This window comes from Vipera berus (assembly GCF_964194415.1).
Source record: "Vipera berus genome assembly, chromosome: 1".
Taxonomy (NCBI): Eukaryota; Metazoa; Chordata; class Lepidosauria; order Squamata; family Viperidae; genus Vipera; species Vipera berus.
The window spans coordinates 175,495,027-175,501,250 of NC_138202.1; positions in this window are offsets into that span (position 1 = coordinate 175,495,027).

Consider the following 6,224-nt stretch of genomic DNA (forward strand, 5'->3'; position numbering starts at 1 on the left):
TCTCTCTCTCTCTCTCTCTCTCTCTCTCTCTCTCTCTCTCTCTCTCTCTCTCTCTCTCTCTCTCTCTCTCCCCCTCTCTTTCTGATATAGTCATTTAGTATTGCTTCTGATTTAAGGAATATACTGTAACTAAATGAGATGTAAAGAAAGATATTTTATGTATCTTTTCATTTTTCTTCCTTTTTATTATTATAAGCCACCTAGAGGAGCTCTAGAATATTTGCCTTGATAAATGAGAAATAAATGTAATTTCAATTTAACAAAATAAAATTAATTTACATACAGATGTATATTATAATAAATATTATAAATATTTTAATGCTATAAACTGTTGCTTATGAGATGTATACATCAACTCACTAATTGAATGAGTTGCTATAGTTGTAAAAGGCTCTAATTATTCAGGATAAGGTAGTCAATAATAGATTAAAACATTTTTAAATATTCAAATAAATATTCACCATGGACAATTTTATCTTGTGGGCAACTAAGCACACTTATCAAGGGCATCATATATTAGAAATGAAAAGCAGCTATTAACAAAATTAGCAATGCAAGCAAGGCACTGGTGATTTCCAGTGGTATAAAGAGCCTTGGTGGAGCAGTGGGCTAATGCCTCCTTAAGTAACACCAGCTGCCTGCAATTAGTGCAGGTTCGCATCCCACCAGGCTCAAGGTTGACTCAGCCTTCCATCCTTCCGAGGTAGGTAAAATGAGGACCCAGATTGTTGGGGGCAATAAGTTGACTTTGTAATAATGCCGCTTGGGGGGGAAAGCCTTAATAAGCAGGCATATACAGTACATAGAATGAAGGCTATTGCTAAGCACATTGGTTTGTGCTTAAATTGTAAGCCGCCCTGAGTCTTCGGAGAAGGGTGGGATATAAATGGGATTAAAATAAAATAAAAAAAATATTGGTCTGTAAGAAATCTGGTTATTTTCAACATAAATGTGACGCTTTCCAATTGTTAAAAAAGCACTTGAAAAATAGCTGCATATTCTTTAAAATGTTATATATTAAACATGGTCCTATCGGTCTGCATGTAACCACACATATAGTATGTGGAATTTTAGTGCTCACATGTGTGCATTCTTTAATGAATAAAGATTGAATAATTTGGCACTTTTGACAGCCTTTTATTAAAAACATTGCCTTAATCTAATGGTTATTCTTATAATTTAGGGTCTTTTAAGAACCATTGCATTACTGGGATTGCTATAAAACCTTTATGTTCAATTTCGGCACCATTCCCACTAGAGATGACATTATGAAAAGAATCATTCTGATAGATTGAACAGTGATCTTCATTTCCTGTCTTACCATTAGTAACTAAGCAATAAGGTTTTGATTCCAAATCAGATGAGAAGTTAACATTGTGGAATAATCCAATTTGAAATTCATGGAAGATATTTAACTAGAATATGTCTGCACAAGGGATCAATACTTTGATAAAACGTGATTGATTGCTTTAAAGACTTTGTAGGCTGAATATGACCTATCTACATATGCTTGGCACTATGTATAATTGAAACATCTGCTAACCAAGCAATATGGTCTGAACACAACAGTAGTTTTGAGGTGCAGGACCAAAAAACAATAAGTAAAAAAAAATAAGTTCTAGAATTGGTCATTTCATAAAGTTTTGGCTCTTTTAGGCCAGGTGCATAGCAAAGAGGATAACTTTATGCAAATGGAATTTATCTCCTGGTGTTAAGGATGCAAGATATGAGTTTCTTATTTATCTCTGAAAAGTGTGCTCTAATAATAGGAAGAGGAAGCATATGTTTCTATATGATCTACATTTAATGTTAAATTTAAAGATTGCTTTTATATTATCAGTAGTAACTGTAAGGGTGTTTTTTTAAAAAAAATCCCTTCACCATATAACCGTTTCTCTTTTTTTCTTTCTTTATGCTGTAGTTTTTTAAAATGTCCCTTTTAAAAATAAATAAAAGTCCCTGCCAGCACACATGTAAAAATACAGATCAACTATTGTACAGAATTTTATTGTAAACCAGCCATACCAACATCACTTGAAACAGAGACTATGTTTTTTGGAAGAACTAATGGAAGACAAATTATATCAGTGTTTATTTATTATTTATTTATTTATTTATTGGATTTTTATACCGCCCTTCTCCCGAAGGACTCAGGGCGGTGAACAGGGCATATAAATAGAGATACAAAAGTTAAAAAAAGATTAAATAAATTGCCCAATTAAAACAGTCAAATATAAAAACCCATAAAAACCCAGACATTCCCCCATCAGGCCAGGCCAGCTTGTTCGAATAAATGGGTCTTTAACCTGCGCCGGAAGGAGCGGAGATCCGGTGCCATCCGGAGCTCCTCCGGCAGTTGGTTCCATAAAGCCGGGGCGCCCACAGAGAAGGCCCTCCCCCTGGGGGCCGCCAGCCAACATTCTCTGACCGGAGGCACCCTGAGGAGGCCCTCTCTGTGAGAACGCACAGGGCGGAGGGGAGTCGACGCTGGCAGCAGGTGGTCCCCGAGGTATTCCGGACCCATGCCATGTAAGGACTTAAAAACCATCACCAAAACCTTGAACCTCACCCGGAAGACAACTGGTAGCCAATGCAGCTCGCGGAGCAAAGGTGTAACATGGGAGTACCGGGAAACTCCCAAGACAACTCTCGCGGCCGCATTCTGTACCAGTTGGAGCCTCCGAGTGGTCTTCAAGGGAAGCCCCATGTAGAGAGCATTGCAGTAGTCCACACGAGAGGTCACAAGCGCATGAGTGACCGTGCACAGGGCATCCGGGTCCAGATAGGGCCGCAACTGACGCACCAGGCGAACCTGGGCGAAAGCCCCCCTAGTCACGGCTACTATATGATCTTCTAGATTAAGCCGTGAGTCTAGGAGGACTCCCAAGTTGCGAGCCCTATCCACGGGGGTAAGAACTCACCCCCCATAGAAAGAGAGTGTTGAAGGAAGTCTTCATCAGGGTTCAAACCAAGCTGGGAGAAAACAACATGGCAACTGCTTTAGAAAGAAGGTTGTAGTTTAATGAAGAGGAGAGTCAGACAGAAAGAGGGCTCTGGAAAAAAAGGGCCCACATGTAGTACGGCAGGGCTTTTCAACCTTTTCACTCATTGTACCACTTTTAGGATATGGCAACATCCGAGTACCACCAGTCGCCTAGAAAGGTGTCAAAAACTTGATGACCCCCAAAAAAAGGAAAAAAGTGATGAAGTAAGGGTAGTCCTCGACTTACAACAGTTCGCTTAGTGACTCTTCAAAGTTTCAATGGCACTGAAAAAATTCCCCCCAAGCCACAGCCGAGCAAGATACCTGTCTGCCCGCCCAGCGGCGCTCTTCCTCCTGTCTGAGGTTTTTATTGTTGTGAGCATTTCTGTTGAGGATTGGCAGTGGGGGTGGGGTGGGGGTGTGTTTGGTTTTTATTCCCCCCGTCTGCTGGGTGGTTGCAGCAGGTTTTAGTCACTTCACATGACCCTGGGACACTGTGACCGTCATAAATATGAATCAGTTGCCAAGCATCTGAATGTAAATCACAAGACCCTGGGGATGCTGCAACATTCCAGCTAATCAGTGCTTCTTCTGGGCTCAGCAGACATGCCAGGATCAGCGCTGAGCTCCAGCTGGAGCCTGGCGCTGATCGTGGCGCTTCCACTGAGCCCCGACAGCCCTGCAGCTCCAGCTATTTCTCGCTCAGGCTTGTGCAGTGCTGCCACCGGTTCAGCTCATTCCACTACCACTTTTCTAGGATGGTCGCGTAACACCTGCCAGGTGCCAATGTACCACAGGTGGTACCCATACCACTGGTTGAAAAGCCCTGTAGTAGGGGCTCTGGGGCTCTTGACGTTGTTTCCTGTTTCCTGTTTGAGGCTTTGTACTTCCTGTGTCACGTACTTTGACCTGAGTCTTGAGTGTGCCCCTCTGGCATCTGTGGGTTAATCCTATTACAGTATGTCCTGTCTTAGAGTTTGGGTGGGGTATGTAGATTTTAAGGGTCTTTTGTCTTCCTAAGCTTCTAGCTGGAGGCCTCCAACCTTCCTGAATGGATTATCACATATGCATTTCTACAGAGCTGGTTTCTGCTTGGAGGAGGGAGACTTGGGGCTGTTAAGAAAAACTGGGCATGCTTTTCTGCCTCTTTTGAGAAAATATATTTTTCTGCCCTTTTAATATTTCCTTCTCTGGGGGAGCGGACTTCCCACATCAGCAAAAGAAATACGACAGTGAAATACAGTACTTCAGTGTTAATGTGAACAGAGTTGGCATCTGAAAAATACTTTTTGGCTATTTATCTGGGAAAAACTGAATATATTAAAACAGATAGGTCCTTATCTTCCTTGTTGTATGGTTACTTAAAATAGGATTGCCTTATTTTTGTTAGAAAAGTAGAAAATGGCCACTAAGTGGTTTCTCCTGTATCTCCAGTGACATCCAGAATTCATGGCTTTGGGGGTTTGGCAGTATATAGACATGATAACCCTAGCTGGGGTTTGTGTTGCGGAGGTGGTACTTTATTGTAAATCTTGAAACATTTAAAACAGGGATAAATATTTGCCTCTTTTGTCGTGTCTAACATTTGTTCCTTGTACCATAAAGAGTTAAGCTGCCACATTGCTGAAAGACCCCGCAGACAGAATGGACCCTTTAGTTACGTCCTGGTTGTTATTACATCACCTTACCCAACCAGGGAGCTCTCCAATATACATGGGCCACATTGGCTGGGAACTGTGTCCGCGACGCTTTTGTAGCAAGGTGGATTTCCTACAGTCAGACTGACATACTAGTTTAAAGCATCGGATTAGATATAGATTTAGATTTTTTAGATTTTATTAGATTTATATACCGCCCTTTTCTCGTAGGACTCAGGACGGTTTACAAGGTGTTTAAAATATCAATACAATACAAAAATTAAAAAGCAATTAAAAATAATTAAATTCAATCCCTGAAGTAAAAATATAAAAACCCCAATTAAAACTCTCAGCCTGGGCCGGAAAGCTCAGTCTTCAGGTCCCGGCGAAATGAACGAAGGTTGGGGGCAGTCCTAAGCTCCAAGGGCAGCTGGTTCCAAAGGGCAGGCGCACCCACAGAGAAGGCCCTCCCCCTGGGTGTTATCCACCAGCAGTCTCTTACCAGCGGCACCCTGAGAAGGCCCTCCCTGTGGGAGCGCACAGGACGAAGGGAACTTGATGCCGGCAACAGGTGTTCCCTCAAATATCCCGGACCCAAGCCATTTAGGGCTTTATAGGTCATCACCAGTACCTTGAATCTCACCCGGAGGGCAACCGGGAGCCAATGCAGCTCGCGGAGTAGAGGTGTTACATGGGAGTATCGGGAAACCCCCATCACAACTCGCACGGCTGCATTCTGCACCAGCTGAAGCCTCCGAGTGGTCCTCAAGGGCAGCCCCATGTAGAGAGCGTTGCAGTAGTCTAACCGAGAGGTGACGAGCACATGAGTGACTGTGCACAGGGCATCTCGGTCCAGATAGGGTCGCAACTGGCGCACCAGGCGAACCTGGGCAAAAGCCCTTCTGGTCACGGATCCTATGTGATCTTTAAATCTGAGCCGTGAATCTAGGAGGACACCCAAGTTGCGAGCCCTATCAACGGGAGGTAACACCTCACCCCCCCCATCGTTAACAACGGAATAAATTGGTTAACCCGAGATGTCGATATGCACAGCCACTCAGTCTTGGCAGGATTGAGACGAAGCCTGTTTCTCCCCATCCAGACCCGGACCGCCTCCAGGCAACGGGACATCACGGCGAAGGCATCACTGGGTCGGTTCGGGGTGGAGAAAAAAAGTTGGGTATCATCCGCATACTGATGATACCCCACCCCGAAACCACGAATGATCTCGCCCAGCGGCTTCATATAGATATATAGATAATGTCAGAATCCATTTATATCACATTTCATAAATGTATAGGTAGAACATTGGGCTTATTCTGGGGATTCTGCCATCTCTCCAAGTGGGGGGGAGAGGATGGTTACTTAAGGCGATCTTCAAACAACAGGGAACGTTTGAACTGGGGGAGAGAGGGGGAGAGACAGATCTGGATGCATCTTCATTTACAACTGAAAAGGAAAGCAATAACCATAAAACCAAGGAGAGTTCCCTTTCCCATGGAAGGGCCTGACACCTAAGCAAATGATGGGGGCCTGACCAAATGGATGAGGGGAAGGGCTGAAATGGAAATGCTTTATATAGGATTGAAATGTAACTTTGTTAG